Source organism: Solanum pennellii, chromosome 4, assembly GCF_001406875.1.
Source record: "Solanum pennellii chromosome 4, SPENNV200".
Taxonomy (NCBI): Eukaryota; Viridiplantae; Streptophyta; class Magnoliopsida; order Solanales; family Solanaceae; genus Solanum; species Solanum pennellii.
Window position 1 is genome coordinate 49,191,354 of NC_028640.1, and position 15,020 is coordinate 49,206,373.

Genomic DNA, 15,020 nt, shown 5'->3' on the forward strand with positions numbered 1-15,020 from the left:
ATAGCAAGTGATATCACCTAATATGCTAGCATGTGTTAATATTCTACCTTCGCTAGGTCGGAACACCTTACATTGGTGTAAGACTCTACAACACCAAATTCCATGTTTAGCACCCATGGTCTTAGTGTCGGCTAAGTCTATGGTTTCGCTAAAGAAAAATGGACAATGGAAGCAAATGAATAGGATCCTAACTAGGAGAACTTAAGGGATGTTACTTAGGATACATGGAAGAAATGAACCCATCTAGACATTGCACAAGTAGCTCCTTAGGAAGTCCTAGGAGGGTGACCTAATTTGTATTATTATGAGTATGTCCATATGCATGACTTTGTAGTATTGGTCTACTTGTTATGAAGATGTGCATGGTATGATGTGGTCTGATTTGTATATGTACTATGTGGGTCTAAATGACTATAGGATGAAGTTCTTGTATTGATATGAATGAAGTTGTCTTCACTTACTTGTTGATGTATAAATAGAATGTTATGGTTTGTGGTCTCACGAGGGGTGTACTAAGGATGTGTGGGGGTATGGGGCTTCACATGTACATTGCACTTCTAGGCTAAGATTGGGGTCATGAACAAGGTCTTATAATGATGGTTGTGAAAAGAAGTAAAAATATGTGCAACTTGAAGTAACTTATTTTAGAGCCAATGTAGTCTTTACTTAAATGTGTCTTTGATATATTAGGCTTATATGATGATATATGTTGGCTTATGTAGGTTATATATATGTTTATTTGTGACCTTAACGTGATACATTGCACCAAGTATCACTAGAGCGTTACTTGGGAGGTTAATGAATAAAAGAAAGAAATGTTCACTGTAAAGAAGGAATAGCTCACTATAATATGACTTGAAAATGTCATAAACTCTATATGTGATCTTATGTAATGTTTGGCCTTATAATATGTTTATATGAAGTATGTGAATGATACTAATTCTATTGGATAAAGGTTTTTATGAAGATTTACTCAAAAAGGCAGATGCATGATTTCAAGAAAATGTTCCTTTTGAATGCATGTTTTTGCATGGTTTTCATACTTAAAGAATTCTTCTACTAATCCCATTATTTTCTAATTTTTACACAATGTGTAGGTTATGGATGCTTAGAGGATGACTATATAAAGGGTCGTGTCCCTCAGATATTTACGTTATGTGTTTAAGTTGGATTGTGACGATCCGACTATCCTTTGGTATTTATAAAATATGTTTTTCCTTATTATGTATCATGAAAAGTATTAAATTTTCTCACTACTTTTCATGTCAGATATAATGAATGAGAGCTAAGAGGCTTGTGCAAGACCTTCGAAAGGTCGAGTACGCCTTGTTTCGACCTAAGGGTTTCCCTAACTTCTAGGGTGTACTTGTGGGTCGTAACAGACTTGGTATGAGGGCATAAGGTTTTGGGAAAATAGTTTAGGGTCAAAAGTCTCACAAGCCACGTCTAGTAGAGTCTTGTTCATCGGTGTGAGTCGCGACACATCTATGGGCGAGAGGCTATAAGGATATAAAATTTTCACTTTCTTCATTACTCCTATATCATGCCATAAAACTTAAATCCATAAGATCTCTCTCTTCTTCTCCTTTGTCCGGTGACTTTCTAGATGTGATTGGTTGAAAAGGGAGATGTTTCTGAGTTTGAGGGGGGAGAAAGGTGAGTTTTGATGCTTATGATGGTTTTGTGGCTAGAAGAATAAATGTGAAGGTTATTTTTGAGGATTATAATGTGATGCCATTTATAGCTATGTGTAACTTATGAGTTGGAAGTATTATGATGTGATGTTTTATGATGGTGTAGTTCTAAACATGGTAAGAGTTTGAATTGTTGAATGAAGTCCTTTTTATGGAAAATGAGATACCTTGTGATTATGTTCAATGATGGTAGAAAACTTTAAGGTGTAAATTTAAGGAATGTGAAGATTTTGTAGGAGTTGAAGGTAACTCTTTTGTGTAGTTAATGTTTCATAGTTGTTCCTGGGATTGGGTTGAAGTTCTTGTGTAGGTTTACTTTAAGGAGAAATTGTGATATGATTACCTAGTAAGGGAGTTGTGCAGTTATTCTAGCAAAATGGTGGAATTTATATGGTAAGATTGTTGGTTTCCAAATGAACCTACTTTAACTAGTGGAAAGGGAAAGAGGGAGTTATATTCCATGAGACTGAGCTAAGTGGTGCCTAAGACTTGAATGAGGTGATGTTTAAGAGTCTTTGTCTAAGCTTGAATCCTAAGAGAAGGATGTTATGCTTGACTAGTAGAGTTGATGCTTAGTCTTGATGATCATATGTTAAGAGTAGTATGCGTTCCTAACTTGTGAGAAGCACAGTGGGACTTTGAAGTATGAGGCCTTGAACATGGCTTTACCCTAAGAGGGGGGAGAATGAGTTGAGTGGAGAGGTAGTTGATATCCTTATCACTTCTTCTATCCTTTTTCAAGCTTAAGACCAAAATCCTCAGTAGTTTGTTAATGGTTAAGAGTTCTGCATATTAGTATGAGTTGCATTTCTCTTTATGTTATGAGTTCCTTTGATGGTATAAGGTTTTGTATGCTCTGGATATTTTTATGATTACATTGGGACAATCGGTAGTCAACCTATATTTCTCATGTTAAGGTGTAGCTAATTATATTACTTAATTGCTTCAAAGTTGTGTTGTCATGATTTAATGTGACCTATTATGATGTTGTCTGTCATGTTTTCATGACTTCATGATAGAATGCTTGAAAGGTGAATTAATGGATTTTTTTGCATGCTTCATTCTTAAGGTTTTGTGATCACGGTAAAGAATTTCAAAATTATATTTAATTGCTATTTTCATGAATGATGGTCTCAATATGTGTAGAAATGATGTGTAAGAGCATGACTAATTTGGAAAAGTTAGTTCCTCCATAAATGATGAAATGGGTATGTGGTGTGAATTGTGGAACTTGTTCCAAGTTTCTTATGTTTCTAAATTGCCTAATGATGTGAATTTGGTTCTCCATGTGAATTGGTGCATTGAGTATGAATATCTTTAACTTTATGTAATCTTTTATATGCTTCTATTTGATTCCTTCTTGCCTTTTAAAGTATTTAAGAGTCATTCGAGGACCAATGTTCCCAAGTGGGGGAGTACTTTTACGCCCTAAAAATGGAATAGGTAAAACTAGAGCTGTGCATGTATTTCGTAAGTTAATAATCTGTTAGAATAGTATACTTTAGCATTAGAAGTCAGCTCGCAAAGTTTGGGAGCGTTTGGAAGTAAAACGCCCAAGACGTCCGTAAACTAGTTGAAGTTGAATTAGTGTGTCGTAGTGTTTTGAAGTGATGCTTTGGGGGATGTTTTGGAAGTGAAATTGAGTTTCAATGGTTCATATGAATAGAGTGACATGTAAAGGGTTGAAACGTTCGAGAACGACGCCCGGGGAACCACCCTAAGGGTCCTAGAGGAGGACCCAAACATTGGACAAGACGCTGCCCAAGGCAGCGTGCAGGAGCAGAATCTGAAGTCCACCTATCGACGTGCAAAGGGTACGAGGTCCACTGCTTCAGAAAATTTGATAGGCAACAATGTGGAGCTTGCCTTGCGATGCGCAGCCAAGTCCCTGATTTGGCCGCGACGTTTTCAAGTCAAATTTCAAGTTTGAAAAGGGTCCAAATGCTGTGGTGGTCTTTTGGGAAGTTAGGAGATCAATTTAGGTCATTTGAAACCTCATTTAACCCATCATTTACAACCCTAAATATTTAAGCAGAAATCTCTCCAAAACTCTTTCTCCATAAACCTTCATTGAAGAAGCTTCTAGCTCCAAGGAAGAGCACCAAGTTCTTCACATTTTCTTCACCAAATTCTTGGGTTTCTTCATATTAAGGTATGGTAGTCATCCTTGAACCTTCTTTCATTCAAGGACCCCTTCCAAAGAAATTTCAAAAAGGATTTCAAACTTCAAACTTCTTTATTCCTTGACTCTAAGTATGAGTCTTTGCATGAAAATTTTTTTTTGATTAAAACAAGTTTTTCATAGCTTTAAATGATGATTTTAATGTCAAAACCCCATGGAATCGTGTCTATTCTTTTTATCAACTTTTGGATTATTAAATGGTTCTATGAGCATGACTATATAAAGTTAAAGTTATTGTTTCTTGGTGGTTTTATAGAGTTTTAGCTACTGCCCTAAAAGCAATTTAATACTGGATTATTATCAGAATTGTGAATAGGTGGTAAAGGCTTGGATAAAGGGTAATTTATTGTATCCTTACAAAGTTATGTTGAGGTAACTCTTGAGTGGTATGGTCCTCTTTTGGTGACGGTGTTTACATGAAATATACGAAGTTATATGTGTATTGTGAGAATGGCCTTGAAGGCATTATATGTGAAGGGAAGTGATAATTTTGATATGTTTATGTATGGTATGTGTTGGAATGTTGATATACGTATCTTGAAGGGTTTATGTTTAAATGAAGTATGGATTTTATATGTAAAGTATGATAGTGTCTGAATTTTGATAAATGTAAGTTGAGCATGTCTAGAAGTCAATGTTATGAATAATGGTCATTATGTGAAAGGTATGCTCACATGTGCTCACACATACACTTGAATGCATGAATGAAGTCAATGAATGAAAATGGGCGATCGTAGGATGGACACTCTTCGTGAGTGGAGATGAAGTGTCTAGACCATCCCTATTATTCCTAAGTATGAAAAAGGAGATGAAGTGTTTAGTAGAAACCTCACTATTCCCAATGAGCTTTCCAAAATAGTTTGGAGGTTATATACCCTTCGTGAGTTGAAATGGGTTGTTCAATAGTTATCTCCTAACCTATAGTCATTGAATGTTTAACAGTCCGTGGGGAGTTATGCTTAGCACCGAGAGGATTTGAAGAAGGGGTGGGTACACTTCGTGAGTAGAGATGTTGTATCCAATGTTCCTCTTGAGATGGGTGCTCCTTGTTAGTACAAAGTGAGTTACTTAGTAGAAATCTCATTATCCCTTGACTATGCGCCCGCGTAGGTGTAGCTATTGGAGAGACCATCTAAAGGCTAAAGAATATGACCCTACCTTAGACAAGTAGGGATCCCTCATCCGGTAAGGGTAGTACCAGAATTCCATGTCAAGCTCTCATGGTCTATGTCGGTTAGATCTATCCTCCACAAAACAAAGTAAAGAACTAAGTCTTCTTATGGTGTACTACTTAGGGTAGGTGGTGGAGTGGAATGCTACTTATCCATTGCACAAGTAGACATTTTGAGGGAGTCTTGCTGTGTCCTTATGTGAAATGTATGAATGGGTCATGATTAGATTTAAATGAAAGTAATGTGAATTTATGTCTAATGTTATGAAAAAATATTAAAGTTATGAATTGTAGGATGAACTTATGAATGATGAATGTAGTATATCTAATCTCATGGAATCCTCAAGGAGTACATAATGGGGGGTAGTAGTTTTGGATGCTAATCTCACATTGCACTTTGAGTTACTTGTAAGTCAACTTGAGAGGGGTACTTATGTGAAGTTCTTATATGCAAGTATCTTTCTCTAGTGTATTTAGTAGGGAGTGTTGATTTGTTAAATGTAATGAAGTATGCTTGTCATGGTAAGACCCCCAAAATGAGTTAGATCTAGAGCCTAACATGTTTTTCTTAAGTTTCTAAGGTTCTAAATTGACTTATAATATGGTTTAGAGGCAGTGTAAATTTTGAGGCGATTTGGAAGTCAAACGTCAAGGGACGACCAAGACGTTCCACGACTAGTCGCCTATATGGCTCATGTGTCTATATGTTATTATATGTGTATTTCATGATCTTAAGAAGTATTAAAATGAGTTATAATGATTCTTAATTATAGTATATGAAGTTCTATGAAGTTTGGAGATCAAACGTCCAAGACATTCGAAAGTTAACCCTTGAGACGTTCAAGTGTGTCTTGATGGGCCTAGATGGTTTGGACGTGTTATGGGTAATTGTTTTTGGTGAAACTCATGTGTGAGGTCTAAAACTTCTTAACGGTTGTATTTACGTTGGAAACGTTTCGGTACGACTTGTAATGGGCCCGCAAAAGGGCCCACAAGAAGGACCCAAAGCTGGTCGAGACACTTCCTTCGTAGTGTCAATGGACTGAACCAAACGACGGCCAGTTGGTCTACCAACTGCCCTTTGATGAGGTTTCGTCGATCGAAACATAGACTGGGAAGGTCTCAACCAAAAAAAGGCTAACTTACAATGATGGAAGCCAAAGGACGGCCAGTCAATTGACCAACGACCAGTCAATGGTCATCCGTCGATGGTGGCCTGCGGTTGTTGCCTGCGTACTGTTTTATTTAAGGGGTGAATGGGAAATTCACCCCACATACTAAACTCACTCTAATTGATTATTTACCTATTTTTGGGTGTATATATGTGATCAAACACGTGAACAACCCATTCCCAATCCCTACTACACAAAATAAACCTTTCCATCCAAAAATATTCTCCTTAGAAACAATTATTGATGGTGAAGCTCAAGAACAACTTGGAACTTTGATTTCCATGGATGATTCATCAAGTTTTAGAGGTTTTGAACTAATCAAAGTTATGGTGATCCTTCATCTCTAAGTAACCTTTCATTTGGAGAGTTCTTCTCAAAGTTTTCAAAGAGGATTTTATGATCAATCTTTCAATCTAGCCATGGGTTCTTTATCAAAACATTTTAAATGGTTAAATCATGAAGAATTTTGATGTTAATGTATTGGATTGAATGTTATTTAATCCAATTTCATGATGAACCCATGTTCCTTCCCTAAATTGATTTAGTCCTTGCATGGGCTTTGTGTTCTCAATTTGTTATCGATTAAATTTTGATTCTATTACGTTTAAGTGGTTATATCTACTGTTATTTACGTGAATTGATGTTTAATTGATGATGAAGAATCCATGAGGATCATTATATGAAGATTTGAACATCACGAATACATGCCTTTATGTGATCACTGTAATATGGATGTTTTAATGAAATATTGTGGAATTCGATTGAGTTGTGGAATTCGATTGAGTTGTTGTTCTTGTAACCACTTTTTAAGGTTAATATTATTATTTGAATTGTAAGTATAAATTGGGTATGATCAAGGTAAATAAGGATTAATATGAAATGGGATAAGCTTAAAAAATTCCCAAGCATGGACTCATTCAACCTGGTGCCTTAGCAAAGGGATTAGGTCAAAGTTTGAAATTTATGAGCACTAAACGAGATAATGATAAACAAAGGACTTCGATTGCAAAAAATAGAAGTTACAATGCCACAACTTCTAAGTCGTATAATCTAGCAGACAATAGTTTCCATGTACATCCTCATTTTTATAAAAAGGAAGACAATGTTCCCTTCTGTCAAGGAGTTCAAATGAATCTACATACTTTGACCAGTGATGCAAGGGCTCTAGGACAAAGCTTAGGGACGAATATTGAAAAACCAACTCTGATTGGCAAAATTAGAAGCACTACAACAACTTCTAGTCGAAACAAGGAAGGAAAGACTAGTATCCTTATTCCTCCTAATTTTTATCCAATGGAAGACAATGACACCCTCTTTCAAGAAGCAACAGTTACTCGAGATGCTAAAAGAAGTGATAATTTGCAAAAGAGTTAGTCTGATTAATATATTTGATCAAAAAAAATTGCTTAGCTTTCTGTAATTAATCTCCTTTGTATTCTTTCTGTTATTAATAATGGGCATGAACTTCTTAGTTTAGTTGACTTCCATCAAAATTTGCAGCTGCATTTGAATTCTATGAGTCAAAAAGAGTTATTGGAGTGCCTCGATCTGCTCAAAAAAGTGATAGTGGTATTTTATTTTTTATTTGTGTAGCTTTTTTTGTTGTTTTTGAATTGAAGTGTTAGTTTTTATAACTTGACCTTAAATTTGTAGCTCCATTTGAATCTAGAAAAGAAAAAAAGGTTTTTTAAGTGGCTCAAGGTGCTAAGGAAAATACTATGTACTTTCTTTTTATGTAATATTTTCTTTTTGTTCTTACCGGAAAAGTACCCTTCTTCTTAGTAATGGGAATGAACTTCTTATATCGATTTACTTGAATAAAAATTTACAGGTCTTTTGTATTGGACAAGGCTAAAAAAGTGACTGAAGTTTCTCGGCAGGATCAAAGAAGTGATACTACTATTTTATTTTACTTGTGTAACTTTTTTTAGTAAGCTGGATTTATTTCTTGGGCATTTTTGCTTACAGTTAGATTTGCAGGTTTGTTTGAATCTAGAAAAGCAAAAAAAGTGGTTGAAGTGGTACAAGATGTTGAGGGAATTTAAACTAGTATGTACTTTCTTCTATATAATTTCTATTAGTTTCTACATTGTTATCTGCAAAGGAGCTAAAACATTATGTTGACTCGCTTTAATAGGCCCTGAGAGTCCAAGAGTAAAAAAGTTATTTCCCCCTTCCATTTCAAGCTATCCTCACTGTTAATAAGATCTTTATATGAAGTTAGGAGACCAACAAATCCTATAGAACTCTCCTTATCCGAGTAATTTAGATTACTTCTTAGAAGTATGTTCCAGTTGTCTCCTTCTTCGCTTTGTTCTACTGTGGGATTCAACTTCTTGTTTGGTTTTCCTTACTGTAGATTTTGCAGGTCCATGTGAAATAGAAAGGGTAAAGAACGTGAGAGGAACAAATATTTGTAAGAATGTTTTGCGACTAAGACCTGGAGAAAATTAAAAGTAACTTTCTATAAAAATTGAGTCGTCGGGCAGAATCACACCTCATTTACTAGACACTTGAGTTTGCTAGTTCGTGATTGTAATATGTGTCCACTGCGGGTACACTCATGGATGAACATCGAAGAGCATAAGCTTGAGTACATGTGGGCAGCTGTTACTGTAAGGATTACAACATATCTATATCTTTTACTGATAATTGTCAAGAATTAATTCCTTTTCAAAAACTATTGGTTTTTTCAGTTTCAAACATGTGACTCTTGATTTCTGTTCCTGAAATTTCTCGGTTACTTCCCTATTAGGTGATTTGTACTTCGATGACTTGTTTTCCCTTATTAATAGATTTTGTTGGTATTTTTTCTATTTTAAGAGAAGTTTGACAGAGATGACCTGAATGATCAAAGATATAACGTTTTGCAATATATGAGAAAGCTTTGGAACAACTGGAGAGGATCACTGCACAAGAATTTGAAATCAAAATCATTGCGCGATGTTCTTAAAGAAGTGTCGAAGGGAGTAGATAAGAGTAATTGGGAATGGTTGGTCAAGGAACATTTTTTATCTGATAAATTAAGGTAAGACTTCATATAGTTATTAACAAATATCATTTTGTTTCTAGTTATAACAGATGATTAGTTTTTTGGAATAATTTATACCACATTAAAATTGAGTTTTGATCTCGTTAAAATTTTTTGATGTCTTCTATCATTAAGATTTACCAAAGAAAATTGCAATGGTGTGTTTTGTACTTCTGTTCTATATTACCCTCTTCCCACTAAACTAAAAAGTACATATTAAATATAGAATCATTAAACAATATTGGGATTAATTTCTGTGTTGGGTTGTTAATGCATGATGCAAGTACAAGAAACTCAGTCAATAGGTATAAGTTGTGTATGCCTCATCATACGGCACTACAATAAAAAGGCTTATTTATGACCAACATTTAGGGACGAGTTAATAATCTCGTCCCTAAAAGTGTATATATTGAGACGAGATTATATTTTTGTACTAAAAGCTATATGTTTTCGAGAAGGTGCAAAAGCTCGTTCCTAAAATTTTTAATTACTAGTCCCTGTTGTAATTGGCTGAGTTAGAGGGATACCAAACATCCCAAAAATTTTACTAAAATCATTTATTTTGGCTGAAAAATTAGGTATTAAAAGAAACATCATTTCCTAAAATATTTTTAAAAAAAACCATGTTTTCTCAAAACCCACTGGTCCTAAAACGTTACATATTCTGATCATCAAGAACGACGCAACTCTCTTTTTCATATCGATCAAGAGCAGATTCTACCTAGGATTTTCAAGATCTTCCTTAATGTCTTTTATCCATCAGAAACGTCGTCTCTATTTGCTTCTCTCTACTACGAAATTCTGGTAAGATTTCTTTTCTTTTTCTTCTTGTTCTCTATTTTGTCGTTAATTCAACTTTGCCCAGTTTTTTGATGGTTTAATTTGTTGATGTTTTTTCAAGTGTGTATTACATTGTATGTTCGAAAAATCCCATAACCCATAAAGTAAAGTTTTTTCTGAAAATAACTAAGTGAAGACCTTAGTTCGGTTTTTCTCTGCTTCTTTATTTCCCTTATTCAATGGACACCAAAGTTGGTTGTTTGAATAAATCTGATTGTCGTGTGATCAGTTGATGATTATAAAACAAAAATTCTTTATATTGAAGTGTTTATCAACTTGTAGTAACAAAACTGATTCTTTTCTATTTACTACAACACAAGTAATTGTCTTCTTTTATTTCTGTGTTGCAGGTCGTGAATTGATAATTATTTAACTTGCCTGATTCACTTGTATTTGGAGTCTTTGACCAGTGAATTAAAGATAGTGATTACTATGATTTATACTGGACGATTGAATTTTTTACCATACTATAGCATACATAATTTCCACTAAAAGAAACTATGTACTTCGTCTCTTATCCTAGTAGGTCTTCTCATACAAGCAGTGTAGGAAGCCTTATTCACAATGCTCTACCATATTCAAGTTTGATATTTTTTTCAAATCTGCTCGACTTCCTTTTAATCCACCATTTGATGAGTTCAGAGCATGTAATTTCGAATACATGGCCACTTCTTGAACTCCTCTAGTATTTTGTATAATTCACTCACTATGGTGTCCCTATCTATATAGTGTTAATCAAATATCATATTATACTCAAATTCTTGTTCACTTAGCTTATGTACTTTAGGAGCCAAATTTAAGATACTAAAAACACTTTTCTGGAATCAGAAGAAACTACTTTTTTTATATGTTTTTCTTGTATTCATCATTAACAATGACTGAGTGATCATATTGTTGTTCGTCTACATAGTTTCATTATTAGAGAGCAGGCTGAAAATCACTTCAATCTGAGTTCCCTATTTTAGGCGTGGTAAGTGTTTGAAAACGAAGTTAGTGATTTAAATCACTCAATAGTTGTTCTCATCAAATTCTGGACATCTCAGTTCTCAATAGTTGTTCTCGCTTCAATTTGAGTTCCATTTTGTGGATATGTTTTTCTTGTCTCAATATAATTTTCATCAAAGGATTTCACCACAAGAAATTTTCTTTGATTAACTTAATATATTAGTCTTTTCTGAAGCTCGATTTTTTCCCCTGTGCGCTTGAAATCCACCATTCTGATCACTGGCAGAACAATGTTCATGGTTTCTTTATCAAGAACTTTATTTGCACTTCCATTGAGAACTCTAAACAGTGAATAAGCAGCAGTATCCTCTGCATCATTCTTGGCAGAACAAGGTTCATCGTTTCTTTGTTTTGTTTGGTCCTATGTTAGAAAAACTTACGCAAAATTTTTGGAGCAGAAAATTCAACACTTTTCCTTCAATTGAAGCTAGGTTTCATTGTATTTAATTTTATCATCCAAGTTTCCTACTTCTGTAATTTATTATTTGTAGTGCCATTATATCTGTGAAGTCTTCAGGGATGGAGATCAATGTCTCAACACGAAAAATGACTACTGCTCTAATCCTTGTATTTAGTTGTGTATTTAGTTGCTCCAATCCTTTGTAGGGTCGAAGAAAAATAATGTTTCATGAATTAACATCTTTGCTATAAGTATAATTATAAATTTTCATGATTCTTAGTGTAATCTATACTTAGATTCAACACTACATTGTTTATCTGATTGTAACAAGTTGTTTGCAACTTAGATTTTTTTATTTTTCTTTATCTTTTAAAATCTTTTTTATGTCCTATTAAAGATTATGGCACCTAGTAAGCAGTGGTTGGAACTTTATGACAATCAACTAGATGAAATCTACTTGAGCAGGGTGCAAAAGTTTTATGTAATATGCTTTTTAAATAATAGGAGAAGAATATGAAATACGATGTCCGTGTGTCAAATGTTACAATACAACTTTAGGAACTCGTAAAATAGTTGAGACACATTTGCTAGTACATGGAATAATTCGCAATTATATTTTTTTGTATCACCATGGAGAACATTTGGGTGAGCCATTATCAGAATCTGAATCAGAACATGATGATGGTGAACAACATGATGTTTTAGAAGAATATGAGAGTGAAGATGAAGTAGAAAAACTATTGAGAGATTTATATCCTAATCTTGATGGAGGAGCTACAGAGACTGGTTGTGAAGACTTTCTTGAAGAGGAACCAAATGCTGAAGCAAAAAAGTATTACGATCTATTAAGGGATTTAGAGTGTCCATTATTCCAAAATTAAAAAGCTTCAAAGCTTTCCACTTTGATCAAATTGCCTCATATCAAAAGTATGGGTCGTTCGAGTAATGCATCATTTGCAATGCTATTGAAAATGTTGAAAGATGAGTTATTGCCTAATGGTGCAAATTTGCAAAATTCATATTATGAGGCAAAGAAGATAATCAAAGATCTTGGTCTTTCATACGACAAAATTAATGCTTGTACTAATGATTGCATGTTATACTTGAAGGAGGATAGCTTACTTGATTCTTGCAAATTTTGTGGTGCGTCAAGATGGAGAACAAATAAGCATAGTGGGGAAACAAAGAATAGAAAAGGTAAAAAGATAGTGTCAAAGAGTTTACGCTATTTTCCTTTAAATCCTGGACTTCAGAGATTGTTTATGTCTACCAAGACATCTACTCTAATGACATGGCATAAGGTTAAAAAAGTGGATGGTAAAATAATGAGGCATCGGGCTGATTCAATGGCATGGAAATCATTTGATGAAATTCATTAGTTGGATTAATATTTGAAATCGTGATTAATTTATACAAGCAAGGTCAGTTAGAGGAGGAGACGAATTGAAGTGAGGTGACGATATAGCGGTGCCAGCTACTCTGTTTTAAAAGTTTCTGCCGACATAAATTTTGTTTTGAAATTTTCTGCTATGCTGCAACAATAGCGCTGCCAGCAACTCTGTTTTAAAAGTTTTTTCCAACATAAAATTTTGTTTTTAAATTTTCTACTATGCTGCAACAATATTGCTGCCAGCTTTTATGTTTATCATTTTCTGCAGAGATGTTAATCTAGCTCGTCTTCTATGTTAATTCATTCAATTTGTTTCTATCATCTACATAATGTTATTTAGTTGTGGTTCATCAAAATAGATGTTGGATTCTTGTATAATGTTTCTCAAAGTTTTCTAATAGATTTTTCTTTTTTCTTGCAGGTTTTGTTGATCTTTTTGGATATCACTTGACAAAGACTGAAGTTTGAAAGTTTTCTGCTAGAGTTTTGTTCATTCTTCAGTGGATAGATGCAAGTTTAGAATGTTTGCTACGAATGTTTTGCAAAACTTTTGATGTTATCGAATATTTTTTGTTATGCAAATATCATGAGGTAATCAATCACTCTTATTTCATTCTCCTTTTCACCAAGCTATATGATACTTTTGTTTCCATATTTTAGTAGTAACCATTTTGGTATTTGTTGATGAATTTAGTTCTTGTAATATAAATGATTGAAGGATCAAACTTGATTCTTTCTAGGACCAAACTTGCTGCTGTCTCTAATGTATAAGATAGGACTTGATTGATTCTCGTCTTTAAAGTTGTTTAGGACCAGATTGTTTGTCAACCTTAAAACTTCTGTAGGACCAGTTTGTTAAGGTCGTTATAGCTTTTCTAGGAACAAATTTTTTATGGTCTCTGATGCTATTTTATGATGAGGTGTCACTCATCTCTAAAACTCTATTAGGAATACATTGCTTAACGTCACAAAAGAAGTTTAACAACATGAATTTCATGATATAAATGGTCTACTTGAGACGAGATATATAGTCGCTAAAAGTTTCTCCCGACCAGAGTTTTGGCTCGTCTCAAAACCATTTAGGGACGAGTTTGAACTCATCCTTAATTACCAATAGCGACGGTAGTTTCTAGGACGAGGAGAGACCAAATTTTTCTAGACGATGTAGATCATTTGAGACCAGATTTTAACTTTCAGGGACTAGATTTCCCTTCCTTAGAGATTGTTTTTGTTGTAGTGGGGTAGCAAGCCTATTAGAGAGATTGTTTACGAAATGGTAAGTAAATAGTGCAACCCTACAAGGAAACCTCTCCTATTTCTATAAAATATCTTATGACTTATTTTTAAATCGCGAAGGGAGGCAAAGATGGTAATCCACAAAACATGGCATTTATTTTCTTTGAGACACGTAAGAAGGGAAATGAGCTTGTTGAACCTGATACTGCTGAAAAATATGTATGTTTATATATCAAATTTCTTACTCTTACTTAGTGCATTGCGTTATTTAAATAATTTTATGTCTTATAGGCTGAAATTCACGAGCTTCTACAATCTGAACCAATATTGAGATAGTGGAAAGGTGCTTTTGACCAGCATGCAAAAAGTCACGTAATTAAATTTGGTGGTGGAATAACAATTAAGGAGTTAAAAGGATGTACCACTTCAAAGGCTGCATTGTGGGAAGATCTTAAAACAAGTCGAAAAGAAAAGGAATCACTATAAAAATGCATAGATATTCTAGAGTGTAAATATGAACACCTTGAAAATATAGTGACCCGTCAGTCTTCTTCAGTTCCATTCATTCCATCAGATTTGTAAATATTCTATTAGTTATTATTACATGATGTTTATTTGTGAATGAAGTGATGTTGTTTTCTGGTACTCCTCGTTTATATGGGCTTTGTTATTGCAGTTGTGAGTTATTTGTTTTCCTTTTTAGTGCATTGCGTTATCTTAAATATTTTGTATGATCTGGCAATTCTTACTCTGCTATTTCTGTATATAACTAAAATCGATGTCACTTTACTTATAATATCCACAAAGCTAAAAGATTGATTTTATTTTTGTTTATGTATATACCAATGAGATTGTGATAACATCTTCAAATGTAAAAGTAGGTATCAATATGGTTATTG

The 15,020-nt window shown here is 34.1% G+C and overlaps 1 long non-coding RNA gene across 2 annotated transcripts; it reads left to right on the top strand.

The window, feature by feature from the left end:
• Window positions 1-9,852: 9,852 nt before the first annotated feature.
• Window positions 9,853-14,796, top strand: LOC114076957. 2 transcript variants are annotated; one of them, XR_003578036.1, is made up of 4 exons: window positions 9,853-10,054; window positions 12,605-12,692; window positions 13,307-13,476; window positions 14,413-14,796. It is a non-coding gene; the product is annotated as an uncharacterized LOC114076957 (long non-coding RNA). The 2 variants fall into 2 exon arrangements; XR_003578037.1 differs by lacking the exon at window positions 12,605-12,692.
• The last annotated feature ends 224 nt before the right edge of the window (window positions 14,797-15,020 follow it).